Source organism: Schistocerca piceifrons, chromosome 8 (genome assembly GCF_021461385.2).
Source record: "Schistocerca piceifrons isolate TAMUIC-IGC-003096 chromosome 8, iqSchPice1.1, whole genome shotgun sequence".
Lineage (NCBI taxonomy): Eukaryota > Metazoa > Arthropoda > Insecta > Orthoptera > Acrididae > Schistocerca > Schistocerca piceifrons.
The window spans coordinates 125134686-125161979 of NC_060145.1; positions in this window are offsets into that span (position 1 = coordinate 125134686).

Below are 27294 nucleotides of genomic sequence, written 5' to 3' on the forward strand. Positions count from 1 at the left end.
TGTGTGGTGAGGGTACTTTGTGTACCGCTATCACTTCTCCCTTTTCCTATCTTGGCCGCGGCTGGTTCTTGGGAAGAAAGTTTGCTGGTAAGCTTCCGTACTCGAATTTCTCTAATTTTCCTTCATGTCGTTTTCGCGAGATATGCTTAAGAGAAAGCAAGTTTTGGTCGACTCTTCTACGAACATACGCTCTTCGAACTTTCAACACTAAACCACATGGTCATGTACAACGCTTCTGTTGCAGCGTCTGCCGTTGGCTGAGTACGTCCTTGCCGCTTTCACATTTGTTAAATGAAACTGTAAGAACGCGAACAGCTCTCCGTTGAAGTTTTTCAATTTTCCCTTATCGATCCTGTCTCTTACGGATCTCAGACTGACGAGCAATATAAAAGTATTGACTGGGATGGGGCTTTGGTAAGCTACCTCCTTCGTGAACGGTCTACATTGCTGAGGGTTCTTCCAACGAATCCCAAACTGCTATCTCCCTAACCTGCGATTAGTTTCACGTTGTCTTTCCACTTAAAATCACTCCATACGCATAATCCTATGCATTTTATGGATGTCACTGCTTCTAGTCATTTTTATATTATCGTGTAATGAACAAGAATTTGTATTGCTGCCTGTTTATACATATTATGTTGAGGGTCAACTGCTAGCCCTGTTCCATACGTCGATCCTCTGCAGCTCCTTTTGCATTTCGCAACAATTTTCTGTCTACAGCAGCGTCAGCCGCGAAAAGCCTCATGTTACTTCCGACTTATCCGCCAGATCATTTATACAGGGTGTATCAAAAAGAATCATACGAATTAAAAAAATCATAAATCTTATGTTATTTGAAATATGTGCGTGAACAACGTACTGTTGAAAAGAGCAAACTCTCGAGTTTTACATGGTTCCCACTAGGAAGCAGCAGTGTGCGCCCACTTCAGTCCTAGTCAAAATGGTGTCGGCACAACAGAAAGCGTTTCGTGTTCTACTTTCTGCACAGTGCGGGTCAGTAATAAATGTTCAGCATGACTTTCGTGCTAGGTGTGGTTTACAGCACAGATCATTAGACGGTGGCATGAACAATTGCGGGAAACAGATTATTTGTGTAAAGGCAAATCGCCGGTCCGTCCCCGAGTGTCTGACACAGACGTCGAACTGATCCGCCACAGTTTCACAAGGAGTCCGCAGAAATCCGTTTGCCGTGCAGCTCGACAGCTCAACATGACACCGATGTCCGTGCTGCTTGTGTTGCGTCGACGTTTACACGTGAAACCATACACAATTCAGGTACTGCAAGCTCTTCGTGAAGGTGACAAACAACAACGTGTTGAGTTCTGTAATTTCGTTCTTGGCAAGATGGAGGATGAGAATTTTCTTCCACACTTAGTGTTTAGGGACGAGGGAATATACCACTGAAATGTGAAGGTGAACCGTCATAGTGTGAGAGTATGGGGTACGGAACAACCACATGAAGTTGTACAACATGAGAAATGTTCGCCAAAATGTAATGTGTTTTGTGCAGTTTCACAGGAAAAGGTCTACGGTCAATTTTTCTTTGCCGAGAACACTGTTACAGGAAGCACATATCTCGGTACGCTTGAGAACTTTTTTTCCCCCGCAGTTGGAGACTGATTCAAACGACTTCATTTACCAACAGGATGGGGCACCGCCACACTGGCATCTGGAAGTGAGGGAATCTTTAAATCAGAGGATTACAGAACGATGGATCAGTCGCACTGTACCAAATGATTCAGCCTTACGCTACTGACCTCCGAGGTCCCCGGACCTGACTGTATGCGATTATTGCTGTGGGGGGCTTATAGAATATCTGTTTATGTGCCTTCGTTACCAACAACCATGAATGAACTGAGGCATCGCATAACAGCTGCTGTGGAAGCTGTAATTCAAGACATGCTCGCTGCAGTGTGTGAACAGTATGAATACCGTATTCACATATGCCATGCATGTCGAGGGGGGGGGGGGGGGGCACTCCGTCTTCAGGCTACAAGTGGCCCATCGGGACCATCCGACCGCCGTGTCATCCTCAGCAGAGGATGCGGATAGGAGGGGCGTGTGGTCAGCACACTGCTCCCCTGGTCGTTGCGATGGTTTTCTGCGACCGGAGCCGCTACTACTCGGTCATGTAGCTCCTCAAGTTGCATCACGAGGCTGAGTGCACCCCGAAAAACGGGAACAGCGCATGGCGGCCCGGATGGTCACCCATCCAAGTGCCGGCCATACCCGACAAACCTTAACTTCAGTGATCTGACGGGAACCGACGTATTCACTGCGGCAAGGCCGTTGCCTATCAAGGGTCGGGGCATATTTATTATTTTCAGACATATAGATTTGGCAGATCGGATGACTCTTTTTGATATATCGTGAAAAATAATGTTTGTATAACAATCCCTTCGGAGTAAGCCCGAAGTTACTTTTACATCTGAAAACATCTCTCTATAGAGAATGACATGCAGTTATTTATTTGCTAGAAAGTCTTCAGTCCAGCACACAGCTGGTCTGATATTCCGTCCGCAGCTCGTGGTCGTGCGGTAGCGTTCCCGCTTCCCGCGCCCGGGTTCCCGGGTTCGATTCCCGGCGGGGTCAGGGATTTTCTCTGTATCGTGATGACTGGGTGTTGTGTGATGTCCTTAGGTTAGCTAGGTTTAAGTAGTTCTAAGTTCTATGGGACTGATGACCATAGATGTTAAGTCCCATAATGCTCAGAGCCATTTGAACCATTTTTTCTGATATTCCGTATTCTCATATTTTGCTCATTTGGCGGCAGTATGGAACTGTATCGAAATCCTTCCGGAAGTCAAAGGACACAGAATCTACGTGGGCGCCAGTTTCTACTGTTTTCTGATTATAATGCTGTGAAAAGTCAACAGCGGAAGGCATTCACCCAGCAATGAATATTAAATGGCTGATAATTATTATTAGAGTTGGTGGACAGCTTTTGATGTTTTTAATTACATTTTTCTCATAAGATCTTCGAAGAGGTGTTTTGACTGCACTGTTGAGAATGTACATCACACAGTGCTACCACCACCATCTATAAATACCTCATTTAAGACAGCTGTTTAATGTATAGAAGTGAGCAGTCTCTCAGGGCCAACTGCACCAACCTCGATTAAAAGATTACCCTGGTCAACGCAAAATTCGACTGTACCAGTCTCAGCTGAAGTTAAACGACGGAGCTGGTCACTGCGAAAGTTGACCGACGTCGGTGGCTCCTTTTTCACGGTTAGAACAAAGCAAACACATACCTTACTAAGATGGCGGCGTCTTTTGATATCATAGACGGCATAGAGGATGAAAAATATTATATCTTGAGCATGTAAACGACGTCGCAGTCGCATTTCACTACTTGTGAAAAAGCAAAATTCTTTCAGAGATGATGGGAACAGGGCATTTGAAGGGAGATTTTTATTATTCAAAAGAAATAGTGTGGTGGTTATTAGGTCAAATCAACGAGAGGCTGGAATTTCCTACTTGTCGAAATAATCCTGTCTCGTCCATGAACCGACTTCTAATGACATTAAGGGCACATACAACTGGTGCATTTAATATGCTTCTGATACAATTTGTCATAGTCAAATATCGAATAATGACATTCGTAAATACGGTCTTTACACAGTGCGTACCGATACGGAGACAAAACTGGCCTGCCAAAGCCGTAGCATAACTGATAGTGTCATTAAGGTAAGACGAGACAAATAGCGATTTCGCGACCATTTCTTTTCAAAAATTTTTTTCATCATTTGTTTTTTAAAAGATTCAGGGTCTTTCTCCTTAAGATAATGGAAGTATTACCTGTAATAGTCGATGTTATTTATTATAAATAATGTAACTGCTGCAATTCTTGTTGCAAAAGCCAGCGTCTGGAATGTTAACGTTGTGACCAGAAATCTTAACATAACTGTCAGTTTATGTGAGAAAGTAAACACTGGTTGCACCCTGGAAGTATCTGTTATAATGAAATTTCGTGTAAAGTATATATACTCGCCCTCCCCATCTCTTGGTTTTATGGATTGCCTCATGTTTGTATTTTGTCGGTAAATCTCTTTTTCGTTGTAGATGAACAGCTTCGAAAGTGTCTCCTGTTCCACTCAAATAACATTACGAGACGAATCTCGATCTTGAAATCTGTGTGATGAAGTACATTACTTCAGAGTGATGGCGGTCAAGGCAGCATCAGGACTATGAATATTATGCATGTGCAAGCTGACATTAGATACTATACTTTAACTACATTCAGTTTAAAACCAAAAATGAGATGAAGATTCAACTGAGTTAACGAATAACCTCTACTAGTACGTATGTCACATCACTGTAAAGTATTATTCGCAGTTCAATCCATCGATGAATACAGAATCTTCTTAACACTACACCCGTTCGTTTCTTTGTATTCTAAAATTTTCACATTGCAGCCGACCAGCTCTAAAAGGATATCAGTTTAAAATTTTGACGAAATAGGCCTCCTTTTCTTGCTCTCCATACCTCAGTAACAATATCGACGTTACGATAACAAACTGATCCGTCATAATTTCACGAACTTCGACTGTCTGTCTGTAATATTTGATAGTGGAGGCTACTTTGCATTCAGAAATGGTATTACCGTACCAACCTCACGATTCACTTGTTATTTTATCACACACTTTAAATTCCCAGAAATAAACAACAAATGGCCTTTCTGTGGTGTCACCGCCAGACACCACACTTGCTAGGTGGTAGCTTTAAATCGGCCGCGGTCCATTAGTACATGTCGGACCCGCGTGTCGCCACTTTCAGTGATAGCAGACCGAGCGCCACCACACGGCAGGTCTAGAGAGACGTACTAGCACTCGCCCCAGTTGTACGGACGACGTAGCTAGCGATGCACACTGACGAAGCCTCGCTCATTTGCAGAGCAGATAGTTAGAATAGCCTTCAGCTAAGTCAATGGCTACGACCTAGCAAGGCGCCATTAGTAACATTGCATGTATCTAAAGAGTCTCACTTGTATTGCCACAATCTCCAGATGTAAAACAAGGATGGATTAAAGTTAAGTATTCCAGAAGCTACGTACTTTTCTTTAAAGCATTCATTACGTATCCTGTTACAGACCTATCTCTTGCCTGCGTGAGCTAAACGCGTGCCTTTCGGCTTCCTCGCATTGTGTCTAGGCTGTCTTGCCAAGACACAACACTTTCCTACACGCTCTTAGCGTCGCACTGACGCCAGTGACTAGGAATGTCTAGGACGCGGCGTCAGATTGGAGGGAGAAATGATGGTACGCCACATCTAAACATTCTTTACTTTTAGAGTGACCCCTGTCTATAAGTGTCTGACAGAGTGCGTAAAAATAAAACCTGCCGGTCGATGTTTAAAGGAAGAAGTAGTGATGTCTGTGAAGAAATCTAGAGGCTGAGGAGTACCACAGAGAAATTTAACACACTTGAACCTCACGTGCTTGCTCAGTGAGTCACTCCGTTTTTAAAGCTGACGACGAACTAAAACTGCCGGAAATATCGTCGAAACTGGTTAGGCGTGAGTGCTGCAGGAAGGAACCTTTCGACCCGTGACGCGAGTCGTAATCAGACAGCGGTGTAAGCTGTCATTTTATCTCGAAACCTGCGCTGTCGCTGACGGCAGAAAAAGGAGAAAATAACGGGCAGCCTATCTTCGACGTAAGCTAGCGTCAAAGTCCCTTTATTTTTAGCTTGCTAATGAAGTGGGCAGTCGTCACAAGTGGAATGGGCTAAATGAGGTCAACGTCAGTGAGCTGCAAGGCTGGTCACTAGGGGCCACGAAGTAGTCCTTTAGCCATACCGGCAATGACGTTTACTTTGCAATCCGTGTAACTGTTGCGTAAGAAATGCCAGATGTAAGTACGATTTATATGGATACTCGCAGTCTTCGTCCATTGTTGACAACATGAAAAGTTCTTCTCTCCCATGCGGTCGAGAATCGTTCTATCGTCTTTGTAGATCAGTCACAGTGCAAGTACGCATCTACATCTACATCTACATGAATACTCTGCAAATCACATTTAAGTGCCTGAGAGAGTTCATCGAATCACCTTCACAATAATTCTCTATTATTTCAACATCATACAGCGCGCGGAAGAAAACAAACACTTATATCTTTCCGTACGAACTCTAATTTTATTACGATGATCGTTTTTTTCCTATGTACGCAAAATATTTTCGCATACACAGGAGAAAATTGGTGACTGAAATTTCGTGAGAAGATTCTGCCACAACCAAAAAAAAAAAAAAAATAAAAAATAAAAAAAAGCCTTTGTTTTAATGATGTCCACCCCAAATCCTGTGTCCTTTCAGTGACCCTCTATCCCCTATTTCGCAAAAGTACAAAACGTGCTGGCCTTCTTTGAACTTCTGTCTGGTAAGAATCCCACGCAGCTCAGCAGTGTTCTAAGAGAGGACGGACAAGTTTAGTGCAGGCAGTCTCTTCGGCAGATCTGTTACATTTTCCAAGTGCCAATAAAACGCAGTCTTTTCAAGCCTTACTCACAACATTTTCTATGTGTTCCTTCCAATTTAAGTTGTTCGTTATTGTAACTCCTAGGTATTTAGTTGAATTTACGGCCTTTAGATTTTACTGATTTATCGTGTAACCGATGATTAACGGATTCCTTTTAGCACTCACGTGAATGATTCGTACTTTTCCTTATTTAGGGTCAATTGCCAATTTTTGCGCCTTAGAGAAATCTTTTTTTAATCGTTTTGCTATTTGTTTTGCTATTCTGATGACTTTACTAGTCGATAAAGGACAGCATCATCTGCATAAAATCTAAGATATCCGCTCAGGTTGTATCCTAAATCGTTTATATAGATAAGGAACAGCAAAGGGCGTATAACACTACCTTGGGGAACGCCAGAAATCACTCCTGTTTTACTCGATGACTTTCCGTCAATTACTACGAACTGTAACCTCTCTGATGGAAATCACGAATCCTGTAACACAACTGAGACGATACTCCGTAAGTACGCAGTTTCACTATAAGCCGCTTGCGTGTCAAACGCCGTCTGGAGATCTAGAAATACGGAATCAATCTAAAATCCCTTGTCAGTAGCACTCAGCACTTCGTGTGAGTCAAGGGCTAGTTGTCTTTCACAAGAACGATATTTTCCAAATCCGAGTTAACTGTGTTTGTTAGGTATTTCGCTGAGCAGTTTTAGTTCATCATAGAGACGCAACAAAGACATAAGTTTACTTACCGCTAGAGTCCCAGTACTAATTTCAGTACAGTTACAAATCCTTCTTTGACTCAAAGAAGAAGTTAATTATTGACTGCCATTACATTACCGAAGTGACAGCAGTTGTTACCCGCTTTAATTAAGTGAATTCTTCGCCAGACTATCGGACTACTATGTCAGATGATAAACACATCGTAACATTCTCACTTAAGAGGTCACCAGTTCCAATCAAACTTTTCGACGTCATTAGGATCATAATTAATAGTGTGACAGCCATTATTCACACAACTGCAAACAATTATGTTTTCATAGACACAGTCTTTCCCATCGTCAACCTAATTAAGGGCTACCACTCAGCAGGAAGGTAAATTTGACAAGTAGTGGAACAATACCAATTCTGGAACAAAGGACCCTTTGTTGTCCTTATCTCTGAGGTCAAAAATCAATGCCCTCCATATTTCCAAGGTCAATGTCCTCTACCTACCCTTTCCTTTCAGGGGCAGTCGTGTGACTTACGTCAATATTCAGGGGGGAACAATGTCCTCCCCCTACCCTACAACCCAACCACTTGGCCATGCCTCTTTTATCAGTGGCCTGTCATGCATCCACTGCAATTTACTACCCAACTGTCTAGCGCAATGGATGAACTATCACTTTTATTAACAACCTGTAACTTACAGGTGTCATAATAATTTGTTACCCAGTCATTTAGTCATGGCGATTTATTACCAAAAAATAAGGATTTTCGTCCTTACTTGTCCAAGAAACTCCCACATAGGCTGCAATGCCAGGTAGCAGAGGGTAATTGAGGGACGTTTATACCAAACAGTATAATGCAGGATAAATAGGATATCATCACATTAGCCATTTTGCTGGGCTCATGCGAAATGTCTGATTCTCTACAGCCGGCCAGGGTGACCTCAGAAGTTAAGTCCCATAGTGCTCAGAGCTATTTGAACCATTTGATTGTCTACAACTAAATTGGCCCAATGAAGCCATTAATATTGGTTGTACACACAACATAGAACTTTAATACACAAGTTCAATGCTATCTATTGGTGCATAGAATGGCACAGTAGGTAATAGGTTAAACTGGCTTCATTCCGTATCTGAAACACTCGCCATGATGTTGGAGCAGTTTAAACAGATAGGAAAAGATTAAGTTTGTATTCATTCATGGTATCAATAGAAGATGGGGCTCAACAGAGAATGGATGTTTGGTTACTCTTAAAATATGAGGTTGCCATGAAAGTTAATGGGAAGACAGAAACGTCTTCAACATACAAACACACTGTTAACAAAGGAAATACTGTAATCTTAAGTAAACATTTCTGTAGAGTAGTTAATAAGGCACGATTACAAACCTGAGATACTATTACAGAAATGGTTAACCTCGTATAGTGGGGGGGGGGGGGGGGGAGGATTGTATGGGACAAGGGCTATAGTAATAATTTATACAAATGGGCAGCCAGAGACTAGTCATGTATGTGTTAGTTACTTTTGCATGAGTATGTGTGTGTTTGTTGCTTAATTTCGACGAAGGACTTGTTCACCGAAAGTTCACTTTCTGACAGTCTTTTTCTTGTGCCCATCTGCGACTCAGCATCTCCGCTATATGGTTACTGGCAACAATCATTTTCATAATAGTGAAAATGAGAGAGACTTCTTTACGTGTGTTAGTAATCGTTCTGCACGTAATTTAACGTATTACAATATGGAATATAGCATTACCATCTGTATACAAAACAACGGACATGGATACAGTCTTTTCACCATGACTCGCAAAATTACAGACCAGTATCCCTAACTTCTGTTTGATATAGAATCCCTGAATACATTATCAGTTCGAATATAATAAACTTTCTTGAAACTGATAAGCTTATGTCCGTGAATCAGCACGGTTTTAGAAAGCATCGCTCATGCGAAACTCAGCTTGCCTTTTCTCATATGATATATTGACAACTATGGATGAAGGGCAGCAGGCAGATTCGATATTTCTAGCTTTACAGAAAGCATTTGACACGATATCCCCTTGCAGGCTGTTAGCGAAGGTACGAGCATATGGAATAAGTTTACAGACTTCTTAAATAATAGAACCCAGTATGTTGTCCTCGACGGGGAGTGTTCAATAGAGACAAGGGTATCGTCAGGAAGTGTGATAGGACTGCTGTTGTTCTCTGTATATACTTAGGGTGGAACTTAAATAGTGGAAACACTGCTGTGAAGACACTATGCAATGGAATATACTATTGTCACTGTTAGCACACGCTGTTGACATACAGACGTTACATCTGAGCAAATGGACTCGCCCGTCCCACGTCACCGGCTTGCGCACAGTCGAGGGAAACACATTCACTTGTGAGCGAGCGGTCTAACGTAAGGGTGTCACTGTTTTGGAAACAGGACCAACGCAGTTGGATCAAGATTGAGTGTGTCAGAGGTCGTACAGCACGACAGTGTTATCAAGGTCATCAAGAGGCGTGAGGGGAATCGACATAGCCGTACAGAACAGTGGCACGTTGGGTAAAAGCCTTCAACGAAGGTCGGCAAACTGTGGCAGACATGCATCGAGCAGGTAGTCCTAGCGTCTCTGAAGAAGTAGTGCCTGCTGTTGCCGCGTTGGTGGACAGTGATCGACGCCATACGATTCGTGAGCTCGCCCACGAAACCGGATTAGCGCATACGACTGTGCTTCGCGTCCTGAAGGAACGCTAGGGCATGAGAAAAATTGCATCACGATGGGTTTCGCATGACTTGACGGAAATGCAGGAATGGATGCTGAAGTGTTGGCAGAAGAGCCAACACCGTGTTGCTAGAGGAGGCCGAAATGCACGCTTTTAAGCTCACACAGACTGGCGTGAGGTCTGGAAAATGACAAGGAATTATAGTAGCCAAAAATAGTACACAGCTTCTGGAATACTTAACTTTAATCCATAATTGGAGAACATCGCTCTTGGTACATAATTACAATCTCAATATAAACTGGTAATGGCGCCTTGCTAGGTCGTAGCAAATGACGTAGCTGAAGGCTATGCTAACTATCGTCTCGGCAAATGAGAGCGTATTTGTCAGTGTAGCATCGCTAGCAAAGTCGTCTGTACAACTGGGGCAAGTGCTAGGACGTCTCTCTAGACCTGCCATGTGGCGGCGCTCGGTCTGCAATCACTGACAGTGGCGACCCGCGGGTCCGACGTATACTAACGGACCGCGGCCGATTTAAAGCAAGTGTGGGGTCTGGCGGTGACACTGGATGAGACTTGGGCCACATTTTACGAGCCAAAACTGAAACGCCAATCCGACGAATGGCGCCATTATGTGTCGCTGCGAAAGTTGAAAGTGCGTCAGAGCTCCAGTATGATGAAAGTTATGGTGATTCTCGTGTACGACTGTGATGGTGTTATCCTAACGCGTTACGTTCCTCCACGGCAGACCGTCAATGCACAGCATCACCACGACCAGCTTTGCGAAAGAAGCGGCGACACTTTCTCTGCAACCCATCCATCATTTTGCACGACAATGCGCGAACGCATACAGCGCAAGCTGTGGCTGCTCTGTTCAGTCGTTGCGACTGGGAAGTACTGCACCATGCACCATACTCCCCGGACGTAAGTCCTTGTGGCTTTGATTTGATTCCGAAGATGAAGGAACCACTTCGTGACATTCGCTTCAGAACTATTTCAAAGATTCGACAAGCAGTAGACCGCTCCATTCGCACCATCAACAGAACAGGCAATGCTAACTGTATACTGCACCTTCCATATCGCTGGCAACGGGTTCTACACAACGCTGGTGACTACTTTGACAGTAACAGGTGCAAACATGTAACTCTTTTGTATCGGTTGTGAATAAATAGTTGCCCTCGTAGAAATGATTTTGCAGACAGGGTGGCATCAATCTGCGGTGGTTTGCTGATGATGCTGTAGTTTATGGTAAGGCATCGAAGTAGAGTGACTGTAGAAAGATACAAGACGACTTAGGCAAAATTTCCATTTAGTATGATGAACGGCAGCTAACCCTAAATGTGGAAAAAGGTAAATTAATGCGAATGAGTAGGAAGATCAAACTGGTAATGTTCGGATACAGCATTACTAGTGTCCTGCTTGACGCAGTCAAGTCGTTTAAATATCTGGGCATAACGTTGCAAAGTGATATGACGTGGAACCAGCATGTGAGAATTGTGGTAGGGAAGGCGAATGGTCGACTTCGGTTTATTGGGGAAAAAATGGTTCAAATGGCTGTGAACACTATGGGACTTAACAGCTGAGGTCATCAGTCCCCTAGAACTTAGAACTACTTAAACCGAACTAACCTAAGGACATCACACACATCCATGCCCGAAGCAGGATTCGAACCTGCGACAATAGCGGTCGCACGGTTCCAGACTGAAGCGCCTCGAACCGCTCGGCCACTCCGGCCGGCGGTTATTAGGATAATTTTAGGAAAGACTGGTTAACCTGTAAAGGAGATCGCATATAGGACGCTGGTGCGACCTGTTCTTGAGTACTGCTCGAGTGTTTAGGATCCGTACCAGGTTGGACTGAAGGAAGACATCGAAACAATTCAGAGGCGGGCTATTAGATTTTTTTATCGGTAGACTCGAGCAGCACGAAAGTGTTATGGAGATGCGTCTGGAACTCAAATGGGAATCCCTGGAGGGAGGGCGACGTTCTTTTCGAGAAAAACTATTGAGAAGATTTAGAGAACCGGCATTTGAAACTAACTGCTGAACGATTCTACTGACGCCAACATAACATTTCACGTAAGGACCACAACGATAAGATACAAGAAATTATGGCTCGCACGGAGGCATATAGACAGTCGTTTCTCCCTCACTCTATTTGCGAGTGGAACAGGAAGGGAAATAACAAATAGTGGTAGAGGGTACCCTCCGCCACGCATCGTACGGTGGTTTGCGACATATCTATGTAGATGTAGATCTGAACACTTAAAAGAAATTCCTCAACTCATATCAAATACACAATAGAAACGGTGCGCGAAATAGTTGAACTCGATCTTTAAAGGCGCTAATCTTCAGGATGAGACTGAATGTGGTGCCACGTAACATGACCATGGACAAGGAACTAAGAACAGAATACTGCTGAATGTGTTAACAATCGCACGAATTCCGAAAGAAAAATCTCTAAAAACTTAGTGAACGAACACGAGTTTAAGTCTGGAATGAAGTAACCCATGAGACACTAGATTCACTGATCCATAGGTGCACGTAGTTACATCTATTCACGGACAAAGGTTTCCACATTAAATCGCTCTCTTCGTTTGAAATTCGAATGAATTTACTAAACTACGTTTCTCATCTAAACAGACTGAAACCCGCTACGTGTTACCGAGCGAGGTGGCGCAGTGGTAGCACACTGGACTCGCATTCGGGAGGACGACGGTTCAATCCCGCGTCCGGCCATCCTGCTTTAGGTTTTCCGTGATTTCCCTAAATCGCTCCAGGCAAATGCTGGGATGGTTCCTTTGAAAGGGCACGGCCGACTTCCTTCCCCATCCTTCCCTAATCCGATGAGACCGGTGACCTCGCTGTTTGGTCTCTTACCCCAAACAACCCAACCCAACCCCGCTACGTGTTGAAATGAATCAATCCGTTATCTAACTCCAAACAGTACTGGTAGATTAGGAAGGGTCGGCTTTACAGTCAAGTGACCCAAAAGCAAAGTGTATGACCGTTCACGGACACTACCATTCAGCTGAACCAGACACTGCTCAGAGATGCTGGAAGAGAAACCGGTAGATCTCTGACTTCCCCAGCGTGCACTGTTACTCCCACCTACCAGAATACTGTTAGGTTGGTAAGGCTCAAGCCTACAGTGGTTACCACTTTGGTTCACCGCGTAACATTTGATACAGCTTTATCCACTCGCTTAGTCACTTACAATGGTACACAAGTAGGGATGTGGAGCATAGGCAACATTAAGTAAGAGATTATCACTTTTTCCATGCATCCTTCCTCTAGACGCTCGTCGCTACAGTAAAACAGCGAATACGTGACTCACGTGCTAATAACACACTCGCAATTTCTAAGTGACAAATCTTATGAAACGGCACTGACAGCACCGTTTCACTGTGACTAGATCATTCCCTAAATTTTTGGAAAACGTGTATTAAACAGTCTGTGAAATCGTTGTCCCTTGGGAATTCAAATTAAAGAAAGAGGAGCTGGAGTTTATCTGGTGGGCGCTGTGTAATCTATACCCCTATAATTAGGACTTCTTCTAATTATATCAGTATTTTCATCACATAATTTCGCATGTAGCTGAAATAATGTATCATGAATTTCTAGAAGTTGGGTATCTGTGTTCCACGAAAGTTCTTTTTATTAGTGCAGTGACGGTACTGTGCTATGTACGGTATATCGTAAACAGAGAACAAATATTACCTATTCTGAACTGCTGCGAACAAACTCATAAATGGTTTTATTTTACGTCATTCTAGGACTGCAATGAATCCATTAATTTATTATGTAGTGTAATTTTGTAGCTCTCTCACAATACCTTGTTCTGAAAACCTGCTGTCGGAGGCCTCAGTATCATTTCCGATGCAAATACAACAAAATTATACAATTATTTTTGTGTAATACCAGATTGTTGCACATAATTAGTCCACTGTGCATGGACTGTGCAGCCCCTAGAATCCGAAAGCAGAACATCCATCAAGAATGCTTCACGTGCAGGCATAAAAATGGTTCAAATGGCTCTGAGCGCTATGGGACTCAACTGCTGTGGTCATAAGTCCCCTAGAACTTAGAACTACTTAAACCTAACTAACCTAAGGACAGCACACAACACCCAGCCATCACGAGGCAGAGAAAATCCCTGACCCCGCCGGGAATCGAACCCGGGAACCCGGGCGTGGGAAGCGAGAACGCTACCGCACGACCACGAGATGCGGGCGTGCAGGCATACATATTGGTCACTGCAAACTGCGAACGTATGAGTAAGATCGTTGTAAAGAACGATTACAAGACTGAACTTATTTTGCGAACAAAGGAGTTTTCCTTGTTTTTATTCTGAGAACCCCATGAACGTGTTTTTAAAAGTGAGTGGTGCTTGGTGGCCTGATATGTCTTATCGCACGCTTAATAGTTACCTTGCTGCGACAGCACAAAGTGCCTCGAAGGTTTAAAGAGGTGCATTTTGTCACAGCAACGTCTCTATCACAGCTCACAGATCGCCTGTCAGAAACAAGTTGTTTTTCATTTATTAGTGATAAAGCGAGAAGTTATTGTCTTGGACAAAGTAGAAGCTCCGAATGTGGGTTGTTTAGAAAAGGGCGCGTGTTGCGGAGTGGACATGTACAGTATGATCCAAAAGTCCGTTAACATTTGAAAATATGGTACTTTGTGGTATAATGTAGGTTGTTGTTGTTGTGGTCTTCAGTCCTGAGACTGGTTTGATGCAGCTCTCCATGCTACTCTATCCTGTGCAAGCTTCTTCATCTCCCAGTACCTACTGCAACCTACATCCTTCTGAATCTGCTTAGTGTATTGATCTCTTGGTCTCCCTCTACTATTTTTACCCTCCACGCTGCCCTCCAATGCTAAATTTGTGATCCCTTGATGCCTCAAAACATGTCCTACCAACCGATCCCTTCTTCTAGTCAAGTTGTGTCACAAACTTCTCTTCTCCCCAATCCTATTCAATACCTCCTCATTAGTTACGTGATGTAGGTAGGGAGGTAAAACGTGACACACATGGCTGAAATGATATGGGTTTTTAATGAAACCAAAAACGAGTACATAAACCGGTGAAAGTCAGTCACACCGCATGAGAACCGTGTATAAAACGTCATCGTGAGGGGTGCGAGGTACGCCGAGGAGTTTCAGAATCGCATAAACACCCGCTGGGAGGTACGACTTTTATGCAGGGTGGCGCTCCACTCCGTATCACTACATATGTGGAAGACATCTTGCGCGCATCGTTTGGTGAGGACCGCGCGCTGACCCACCACTTCCGTCATGCCTGGCCTCCCATGCCCGCAGACTTTAATCCGTGCGACCTGAAGTCGCAAGTCTACCGCGATCGTCCGACGTGGTTAGGGATGCTAAAAGGCAATATCCGACGGCAATTTCTCACCATTCCTACTGATATGCTGTACAGTGCTGTTCACAAAATGTTCAAATGTGTGTGAATTCCTAGGAGACCAAACTGCTTAGGTCATCGGTCCCTAGACTTACACACTACTTTGTAAGACGTCACGGTCTCCTGACCTTCATTGCTTACATGTTCTGCCCTCACAATCATGTTCCGCCATTAAGACGCTTCATTCGAACCCAAACTCGATAAGATAAAGTCAATCTTGTATGAATTCATGCAAACGATATGCAAATAACAAGTAAGCGCACCGTGGTTGAAATACTCGAGGCTGGCGTACACACATACATTCCATACGACGGTCGCAGGGGCTTTTACTTCGGGAGAGCAACTGCATGCCAGGAGGCCGGTCCCAAGCTATCTATATCGGCCGGTGACCGCCCGTGGAGTGGACAGTGTGTGCCCGAGTGAAAAGGTGGAACGACGCCGTGTTCGGCTTAAAAGCAAATTCCGCTACATTGTGTGGGAGCGGCCAGCCTACGCATTCTTTACACATTTCATGCAGTTTCAGAGATTTTCACAGGGAGACAGCAAACTCCAAACGCCTATGCTACAGATTTCCCGATTGATGGCCTTAAACGAAACGTCATTCTCCCATTTTAGAAGAGCAATGCTGATTGTCAACGATATTTCTGACGCCTTGAGCTGAAGGAGTAATGGAAGAGACCGAAAGATATACTTCACGACTGGCGTGGAGAGGGGTCGTTCTGTTGTCGTTCTTGGAGCGAGAACACCTAACGAGAGCGTGTGCGCTCGTACGTGTACTCAAAAAGCGAGGAACAAGTCTCTCCTCAGTACTTCACTGGGAGAGCACCTCTGTCGAGAACGAATCAAAGGGCGACTCTATATTGAGTCCTTGCGATTAAGCGTTGTTCACTGTGTTGGCCAACACACTTATTGTGCGGTGTGAATGGACAGAGTTATAGTTAAACGCCTGTGAGCGAATTTTGAGTGGCATCACGGTGGACTGGTTATCTGACCGGTGTACCACGCCAATAGTTAGACTAGGGGCGAATAGGGATCCTTGACTTCATCAAGGCATAGGGAGAGTTTGATTGGCAAAGGTCAATCCAGATAGAAAGAGAGTTATCTTATTTGTCAGCAGCGAGCGGCGCAGACAGCAGTCATCGCAGCTTACGGTATTGTGCGCTACAGCTATTTCGAGCCCCATATTTCCTCCACAACAGTACACTTCACTGCATTTCACACGTGACAGCCTCGACTGTACCTAGCAACATTCTAAAGGATAATTATTCACTTGAGTAGGAGTGCCTCTCAGCCATTCTGCCAAGTTAACTACCATCTTAAACTTTGTGTAGAAATTTCATTAGCGAATCCTATCCTTGAAAGGTAACTTCACATTCCGAAAAGAACCAGGATATAACTTGTTCAGTTCATAACTAAAAGTGTCATTGTGATTTCTCAGAATTTTTGCAAAATAAATAATAACTTTCCTTAGTTTCATGTTTTTCTTACACTAACTAGCATTATTCCAGTACCCAAATATCCCACTGTTTACGTAAGAAATTTTGTGAATTTTTGTGTCATTTCCTTACAGCGGACGACTCCAAAAGATATTTATTGCTGAAAGTTGTTCAGGTATTTCTCTTTAGAACGTTAGGAGCGTCTGTCTGGCTTCTGTAGTAGTGTGGGGGTGGAAATTGCATCTTGCAGGAGCCATAGGGTAAAGGGTACATCTCAGATTAATCTGTTGCGAAGAATAACGGAATAACAGATCAACCCTACACCTCAGAACTTAAACTAACTTAAACCAACTTATGCTAAGAACAGCACACACACCCACGCCCGAGGGCTGTTCACAGCACTGTCCCTCGACTACTCGTATTGTTGATGAATGACGGGTGACATGTTGAGCATTTATTATAAAGAAATTGCTAAAATCAATTGTTTTGTTAATTATTGGTTTTATACCACAAAAAGGATCATCTGTTGGTCATTTTGTGCACTTTGTTTTAGTTTCAATAAAACCCCATGCCATTTCAAGCATTTGTGAGAATTTTTACTTCTCTACCTACGTTATTCCGTGAAGTACTGAATTTTCAAATGTTAACAGACTTTCGGGTCGCCCTGAATATCACTAAGCAACCATCCTGTAATCCGGCACGCAATACCAGTTTCTGGCCACCCGTCTAACGCCTTCCGGGGACAACAAACATTTGATTTTCAATATTTCATTATTGACTGAATTTTAAAATTTAAAATGCTGCCATCATCTACTCATTAAGAGGTATAATCGCATTTTACAAGGTTTAACGTAATACGACAAGCATTACATTTGTGTTTTTCTTGAAGCGGCGCAACTACACTCATGCTCATAAATTAAGGATACTTGCAGAAGTGGTGCCCCACAACGTGATACTAGAGAAAACTGGCGCTAATAGCATAGGCACATAGGGAACACACACGACACAGATCCGTAAGTTCACGGTATTGGTGATAAGTTGAGAAAACCGTCCTGAAACACACGTGCTAAAAAACGCCACAATTTCCTGCGTATGTACCCCGACATCAATGTGGAATATGATCACCATGCTCACTTACACAGGCCGCACAACGGATTGGCATACTCTGGATCAGGTGGTCGAGGAGCTGTTGGGGTATAGCCTCCCATTCTTGCACCAGTGCCTGTCGGAGCTCCTGAAGTGTCGTAGGGGCTTGAAGACAAGCAGCGATACGTCGACCGAGAGCATCCCACACGTGCTCGATGGGGTTTAGGTCTGGAGAACAGGCAGGCCACTCCATTCGCCTGATATCTTCTGTTTCAAGGTACTCCTCCACGATGGCAGCTCGGTCAGGCCGTGCGTTATCATCCGTCAGGAGGAAGGTGGGACCCAATGCATCCCTGAAAAGGCGGACATACTGGTGCAAAATGACGTCCCGATACACCTGATCTGTTACAGTTGCTCTGTCAAAGACATGTACGGGTGTACGTGCACCAATCATATTCCCACCCCACACCATCAAACCACGACCTCCATATAGGTCCCTTTCAAGGACATTAAGGGGTTGGTATCTGGTTGCTGGTTCACGCCAGATGAAAACCCGGTGAGAATCACTGCTCAGACTATACCTGGACTCGCCCGTCAACATGACCTGGGACCACTGTCCCAATGACCATGTACTGTGTTCTTGACACGAGGCGTTACGAGCTCTCCTGTGACCAGGGTTCAGTAGAATGTGCCTTGCAAATCTCTGGGCGAATAAACCATGTCGTCTGTAGACTGTGTGTCTGGAGACAACTGTTTAAGTGGCTATGGTAAGGTCCCGAGCAGGGCTACCTGCAGTACTCCGTGGCCGTCTGCGGGCACTGATGGTAAGATATCGGTCATCTTGTGGTGTTGTACACTGTGGACGTCCCGTACTGTAGCGCCTGGACACGTTTCCTGTCTGCTGGAATCGTTGCCATAATCTTGAGATCACGCTTTGTGGCACACGGAGGGCCCGTGCTACGACGTGCTGTATTTGACCAGTCGCCCTAGTATTCTACCCCTCATAATGTCATCAATATGTGTTCTTTGAGCCATTTTCAACACATAATCACCATTAGCACGTCTGAAAACGTCTGCACACTTACTCGCTGCACCGTATTGTGACATGCACCAACACACCTCTGCGTATGTGGACTGCTGCCGGCACCACCGTGCGACGACCGCAGGTCAAATGCACCGCATGGTCACACGCCGAGGTGATTTAAACCCGCAAACCGCCCACCAGAGCGTTGTTTCACCATGCATCAGCATTATCCTTAATTTATGAGCATGAGTGTAACTGCGCGCAAATACACGTGCTTCATACTGTACATTCAGTATTCGAGAATGAGGGCACTTAGCGACTTGCAATAAACTTTGTGCATAATTCCAAAGCCTTATGAATTTTTTCTCTCTTATAGTCCCTGAAAATGATGAAACGAAAAAAGTTTATCGGTTATTACATGTTTGCTGTTCTCGCACTAAAATTTCAACATCAGCCATGACGCTTTATTACTTCTTTGCTGCTGACTATTTGCATTACAATTTGCAAACAGTATTCACATACAGCCCTGGTTGTACCTGCAATATCGCGAAATTATATCGTTGTACGACAGATACATTAGGAGATAAGACATCATATGCATTTAGATGTGTCAAAAACTAGCTTCTGCTTAAAGGTTCAAAAGTACAAACATTGGCACACAACCCTGCAAGCATTTAAGGAGACCATCAGGGAGTAAGTAGTTGCTGTTCCATCGGAAACAATAGGAAGAACTATGGACAACTTCGGGGTAAGGTTTTGTCAGTGCGTCAACAATGGATGATTCCATTTACAATACAAAAGTTTTAAAACGAAGTAATGTAGAATGACGTAGTATTTGTTGTTTACAAATGAATCTAATTTCAGAGTATATTTGTTTGTTTGTAACTATCTTTTGAAATGTGGGAGGTCCTCTTGCCGCATCCTGTATGTAATAAATTCAGCAATTTTATTGATAAGTATTAGCAAAGAGTACATACTGACATTTATTTCATGTGCAGAAGTTTTTGTTACTTAAAGTGAAATTATGAGGTCTACAGAATGATCTGCAAAGAGTGTCCGAAGACGCTCGACCACATGGTCTATTTCACTGGAATGATAGTGTTGAATCGTATCGCTATTTCGCAATTAAATATTTTAAATTTTTTTTTTGTAAGTTGAAGCGTTGTCCAAGTTTCGTTTAATGCCCCGGGGTGAATTTTTTTTTATTAATTACTTTTGCAGCTAATGATGACACCATTCTCTTGATGACAGCATCGTCAGTAAACAATCCGAGAGCGTTGTCGGCTCTGCGTATACGAGCTGAAAGCTTGAGCGGTCCAGCGCCACCTGCTTCGTAGGCACCTGGCGCTACTTTTGTTCCTGATGAACTCTCGCTGCGTGAAGAGGAGAGGGTGGAGTTGCACGTGTTAATGAAGACGACAGAGGGATTCGCGGAGAAGGCTAAGGTCTGCGTTATTAAAGAGGAGTCGAGGGGTGAGGGCCGGGGGGGGGGGGGGGGGGGGGTGAGGTAAGGCTGGGCTGCATCCAGCGCGAGCGACCGATCGATACTTGCCGCGAGAGCTCGACCCGCGCGCCGCCTACGCACACGAACACGAACACGAACACGCGCACACGCGCCCTTTCATTGCTGACGTCAGCACGCTTACCAACAATAAAGGGCTTTTCTTCGCCATCTAAAGCCGCACCGTCGTCTGACAGGAGGACACAGAAACACGTGCTGTCACTGCCCTCTGCGCACAACTGCGGTTTCCAGGCTGCCCCAGTTTCCGTTTTTACCGTGTTGTGATGATGATGTTTGGTTTGCGGGCGCTCAACTGCGGGGTCATCAGTGCCCGTACAAATGCCCAATTTTTGCACAGTCCAATTTTTTACACAGTCCAATCTAGCCACGGTCACGAATGATGATGATGAAATGATGAGGACAGCACAAACACTCACTCCCTGGGTAGAGAAAATTCTCAACCCGGCCGAGAATCGAGCCCGGGACACCGTGATCCAGAGGCTGCAACGCTAGCCACTAGACCCCGAGCTGCGAATTTTTACCGTATTAAATTTGCGGAACGTTTTCATTTTTGTCTATATGTCGGTCATAGCACCTGGGCGGGGGGGGGGGGGGGGGGGGGAGGGGAGGAGGGGGGGGGGGGCTGAGCGATGATGTTCCATCTAGGTTATTTTCATGGTGCCCTTCGGGATCAGTTTACAGAAGTCAAATTCAAATGGTTCAAATGGCTCTAAGCACTATGGGACTTAACATCTGAGGTCATCAGTCCCCTAGCACTTAGAACTACTTAAACCTAGCTAACCTGAGGACATCACACACATACATGCCCCAGGCAGGATTCGAACCTGCGACAGTAGCAGTCGCGCGGTTCCGGACTGAAGCTCCTAGAACCGCTCGGCCACCGCGGCCGGTCTACAGAAGCCACGCTATCAACAATCACATATTGCTGTGGTATCTAGGGGTGGGAAAAACCGACCGGTTGAAACCTATACCGGCGTTTTATTTCTGAATAACCAATATTTTTCGGTATTTCTTTGGTTTCTCTTAAAACACTTGTTCCTTTTTTTTTTAATAGTAACTGTGTAAGAGAACCAAAATATCGGTTACCCATAGCAGCAGTGCAAAAATTTTTGGTTTTTAAATAAAACTTTTTTAAAGAAATAATAATTTTTATTCGTAAAATTTCCATTGCTTTGACATACTAACACAGTAGACATGTGAAACGTTATCAGTACTATTTTAATAACTAAGACGACAGAAACGAGAAACAAACACGGGTATAAGAACTGGTATAACATTGGTAAGAAAGTAAGGTACGGTACATGTTACCACGTGGCGTGGCCTTTTAGATGCTATACATGTACATGCAATGTACAAGACTTGTCCCAACTGATCTATTAGACGCTTTCTCGCGGATGTCGTCGGACATTAGTTGTGTCACAAAACGCCCCATCCCTAGTCTTTTAGGAAGTGCGGTACCAATGAAGTACAATATCCGATTTGCTTTAGAAGACTGAGAACGGGATGAGCTAAAATAAACTTGCAACAGCATATAAGGAGAAAACTTGGCAATTCATTCATGTCGTTGTTGCGGTCTTCAGTCCAGAGACTGGTTTGGTGCAGCTCTCCATGCTACTCTATCCTGTGCAAGCTTCTTCATCTCCCCGTACCTACTGCGACCTACATCCTTCTGAATCTGTTTAGTGTACTGATCTCTTGGTCTCCGTCTACGATTTTTACCCTCCGCGCTGCCCTCCAATACTAAATTGGTGAACCCTTGACGCCTGAGAATATGTCCTACCAACCGATCCCTTCTTCTAATCAAGTTGTGCCACAAATTTCTCTTCTCCTCAAATCTATTCAATACCTCCTAATTAGTTATGTGATGTAACCATCTAATCTTCAGCATTCTTCTGTAGCACCACATTTCGAATGCTTTTATTCTCTTTTTGTCTAAACTATTTATCGTTCACGTTTCGCTTCCATACATGGCTACACTCCATGCAAATACTTTCAGAGACGACTTCCTGAGACTTAAATCTATACTCGATGTTAACAAACTTCTCTTCTTCAGAAACGCTTTCCTTGCCATTGCCAGTCTACATTTTGTATCCTCTCTACTTCGACCATCATCAGTTATTTTGCTCCCCAAACAGCAAAACTCATTTACTACTTTAAGTGTCTCATTTCCTAAGCTAATATGCGCAACATCACCCGACTTAATTCGACTACATTCCATTATCCTTGTTTTGCTTTTGTTGATGTTCATCTTATATCCTCCCTTCAAGACACTATCCATTCCGTTCAATTGCTCTTCCAGGTCCTTTGCTGTCTCTGACAGAATTACAATGTCATCGGCGAACCTCAAAGTTTTTATTTCTTCTCCATGGATTTTAATTCCTACTCCGAATTTTTCTTTTGTTTCCTTTACTACTTGCTCAATATACAGATCGAATAACATGGGGGATAGGCTACAACCCTGTCTCACTCCTTTCCCAACCACTGCTTCCCTTTCATGCCCCTCGACTCTTATAACTGCCATCTGGTTTCTGTACAAATTGTAAATAGCCTTTCGCTCCCTGTATTTTACCCCTGCCACCTTTAGAATGTGAAAGAGAGTATTCCAGTCAACATTGTCAAAAGCTTTCTCTAAGTCTACAAATGCTAGAAACGTAGTTTTGCATTACCTTAATCTATTTTCTAAGATAAGTCGTAGGGTCAATATTGCAGCACGCGTTCCAACATTTCTACGGAATCCAAATTGATCTCCCCCGAGGTCGGCTTCTACCAGTTTTCCCATTCGTCTGCGAAGAATTCGTGTTAGTATTTCGCAACCGTGGCTTATTAATCTGATAGTTCAAATTCATTCATAGTTTACAATAAAAAATAGAAATAATCCGATCTGTTTCCTGTGTCTACATAATATTCCTGTATCTTCTTGGAGGTTTTGAAAATTGACAAATTAACGTGAAAATTATAGTTCTTCAACTTCAGTTCTCGCCCTTAAGCACTGACAATTCGTAATAGCAAAGTTGTGGTACGATCCTTCGATTATAGCTTGATTTTTCCGCAGAGTTAGGAGAAGACTGGTGATTTCTGTTTTAGTATTCAGCCAGTTATGACTTTTAGAGAAAATCAGAGAACGGTGCACGGACTAAGTATTCTTTTATTTGCCTATTTGATTTAATATTTTGATTCTATGTATCTTGAAACTGAGAGAGTCAAATTTTTCAGTCTTTGTTCGGTTTCTACATTTATTACAGTAAATAATAGGAATAAAAAACTGAAACTCGTTTATATCGGAAATCAGTTATTCTCATCGGTTTTAACAAGCGGGTTAAACTGGCGTTGAACAAAACCGATACACCCGAAAATCGGGTGTTTTAGCGATAACCGCCGTCCCTAGTGATGTCGTGGATCGATTTCGTTTGCAATTCAGAAGCACAGGCTGAGTAACTTGGACAGGACTTGCAAGATCAAATCAAAAGTATCCGCACACCTATTAGTGGTTATTAATATTCGCTTTCATCACGTCTTGAACTCTGATGGGGACATTGTCTGTGAGGTGTTTGAGTATCTGTGGAGGAACAGCAGCCCTTGCTTCCTCAAGAGGCAAAAGTAGAAAAGGAGGTGATGTTAGCTACCAGAGTCTGGAGCGAAATAGACATTCTAACTAATCCCAAGGGTGTCCATTGGGTGGCGTTGGCGACTGTAGGCTGGCCAGTCCATTTCAGGAAAATTATTTTCCACAAACCATTCTCTCTCAGATGCTGGTCAGGGTCATTGTCATGATCGTACAAACAAACGTCGTCTCCGAAGAGATACAAAGTCATCTTCTTACAGTGTGAGATTCACGTTTGCTTTTACTTTTCTATTCGCTTGCAATTAACAGTACGGGAGTTCTGCGTATTGCGCTACAACGACTGTTACATCAGAACGCTGTAAGAGATATGTTGACAGTTTTTTGGAGTTGTTTCCAATTGGTTGGTTGGTTGGTTGGTTCATTCGGGCAGGGGACCAAACAGCGAGATCATCGATCCCATCGGATTACGGAAGGATAGGGAGGGAGGGCGGCCTTGTCCTTTCTAGGGAGCCATTTCGGCATTTACCTGGGGTAATTTAGGAAAATCAAAGAAAACCTAACGGACGCGAGCGTCATTTTCCCGATTGCGACTCCAGTGTGCTAACCACTTCGCCACCCCGCTCGGTTTTCCAATTGGTAGCGCTATAGTTGTTATAAGAGAAAATAATTTTTTATATAAATAAACTCGCATTTTTTAAAGCGTTTGTCTATTTTTACTTTTACATTTCCCGCCCAAACGGTCACATGGTCAAGTGACCTTGCAATGACACCACAAGTCAGTAAGCTACCTGTCGCACACTGTTAGTCTTAAGACACGTAATTCGTTTCTCGTTGGTGACGAAAGGACAAAACTTTGCGCAGATGCATCAATGCATTTTTAAAATAACTTGCTATCCAAAGCTAAAACTTCCATAATAATGCGAAATCGGCACTGCTTTTATCCTGCACATGTCTAAAGCTTCGAAGTTTTAACCTATCCATATTGCAAAAATTACCAGTCAGAAATAGAAGAACTAAATCACCTTCCACTCGGTTGTTCCCGCTACGCCACGTCAAACGTCAAACTTTATAATGCAGTCGTCGGAGAGGGATTTCCACTACCCAAAAGTGTCACGAAACTTGACCGACAACCAAAAATCTGCGTCCAAATCACAGGATACTTTCAAGAGACAAACATTCATCTCTAAACTTGGAGATGTGAAAACGCCGTATCACAGCAAACGCAGTACTTGATTGACTCCAGAGGTTCACAGCAGGAACAGGTACCAGAAGAAGAAACCGTATGTACTCATTTTATAATGGGTCGTGTAGAGTGTTGCTCTCTTGTCTGAGCAATTATTTAAGTTCAATGACGAATAACATAAAACTTATTCTAGTGAAAAGTGATTGCCAATTATCAACAACCTCAGCATAAGAGAAAGACAGTTTATATATTTGTATTGTATGTATTGATAACATGCAATTACGAAAAAATGAGATGCACCAAAAATCTGCTTTTAACATGACAAATTATATGACTTAACAATAAATTAAATAACAGTGTAATTGGCTAAATGGCTGTATAGCTTAAGGCACTCATATAGACGGTCACAGAATCGTTTATTTCAGAAACCTGTATGTGTGTTTTGTGAAACTTTCAGGAAACCGAGGGAAACATTTTGTTCGTGGTAATAACACAGAAAATTTGAAGTAGATGTTACCTATTGAAAGCTAAATAACTAATTTTGGCATTGAATTCTGTTCTGAAAAGAAGGACACAAAGTTATAAACAATCCTTAGATGTTCTTTTATTTGAGCCCGAAGATTAAGTTAAAGTAGCATCAAAGTGACCTTGACCTTTGTTTGTTAACATTACAGTGTACTTCCTTTACTTTTGTTAATGTTTACAAATATGTCTCTTGACAGATTTTTGTATCTAACCCATTAAAAATAATTCCAAGTCTTATTTTTTGCTTCATCGTCAATTTATAAACTGCAGTTTCGTGAGCGGTGGCACATAATTTCCTCAGGAACAAATTTCATTTGCAACATTTTGTTTTTGCATTTCGCGCAACATTTCATTTGTAGTTGTCTTCATTAATAACACCATGTTTCCATTCTGCTTGAGGTTCATCCTCACATCTACTACTAGACACAGTAAACAAACTGTGACACAGTACACAATTAGAAATACACTAGTTATTATAACAGCACTCGTTTAACCTGCACACGACAACTCAGTGCTGACTGCTGAGAAATGACGATAAAAGACACACGTGGTGCAACTGTGAAAACAGGAATAACCAAAGTCTCCAACAGTGTGGCGTTGACAACAGACGTGAAAGTTCACGCCAGGTGATATCACTCGATATGTTTCTGCTCTAAACTCAATCTTTGGTTTCTGTAATAACCCATAAGACGCAACGGCAGCTGAATTTTTGCGCTGAAATGTGTGTTTACAGAATGAATTATCGATTCCGTAAAAACAAGTCTTTGTGAAAAAATGCTAGTTGACGGGATTCTGAAATAATCGATCCGACCGACCTATCGATTCAGGCACTGGCGCGTCCGTACGCGGCCTCCACTCTGCGAGGCAAGCGACACTTCTCGAGCGAGAAGTGTCGGTTATCGCGGAGCGCGGGGCCTGCTATGCTAGGCTGGCCAGAGGTGAGTCCAAGGTCGCGGCGGCGCATTTCCCTTGCAGAGCACATCCGCCGCGCAGCGCCGCGACACAAAACGAGTGTGAGAGAACAGGTGCGCTCCTCTCAGTCTGTATGCTGACACACTGTCGCGACCCCAGCTGACAAATTTACACCCGTAACTCCAACTGGCGGGCACGAACCGACATACTCCAGCGTCCAGTGACTGATCTCGCCGGGATCAGCTTGTAAAACTCTGTATTACTGAACGGTTACACCGGATTCCGAACTCAGTTGCTAGTTGCCTACGTAACAGCTTCAAGGGGCAAAACCATTGATTTTCAGTATTTCACGTAATCAAAAATTTAAAATGCTTTGATAATCTACTGGTTAAGAGGTTGTTGTATCACAAGTTTAAGACGGTAAGAAAAGTGCTACAGTTCGAAAAAGTGTGTTTGTCTTGAGGCAGTGACCCCCTCAAAATTGTTGTTGTTGTGGTCTTCAGTCAAGAGACTGGTTTGATACAGCTCTCCATGCTACTCTATCCCGTGCAAGATTCTTCATCTCCCAGTACCTACTGTAACCTACATCCTTCCGAATCTGTTTAGAGTATTCATCTCTTGGTCTCCCTCTACGATTTTTACCCTCCACGTTGCCCTCCAATACTAAATTGGTGATCCCTTGATGCCTCAGAACATGTCCTACCAACCGATCCTTTCTTCTAGTCAAATTGTGCCACAAACTCCTCTTCTCC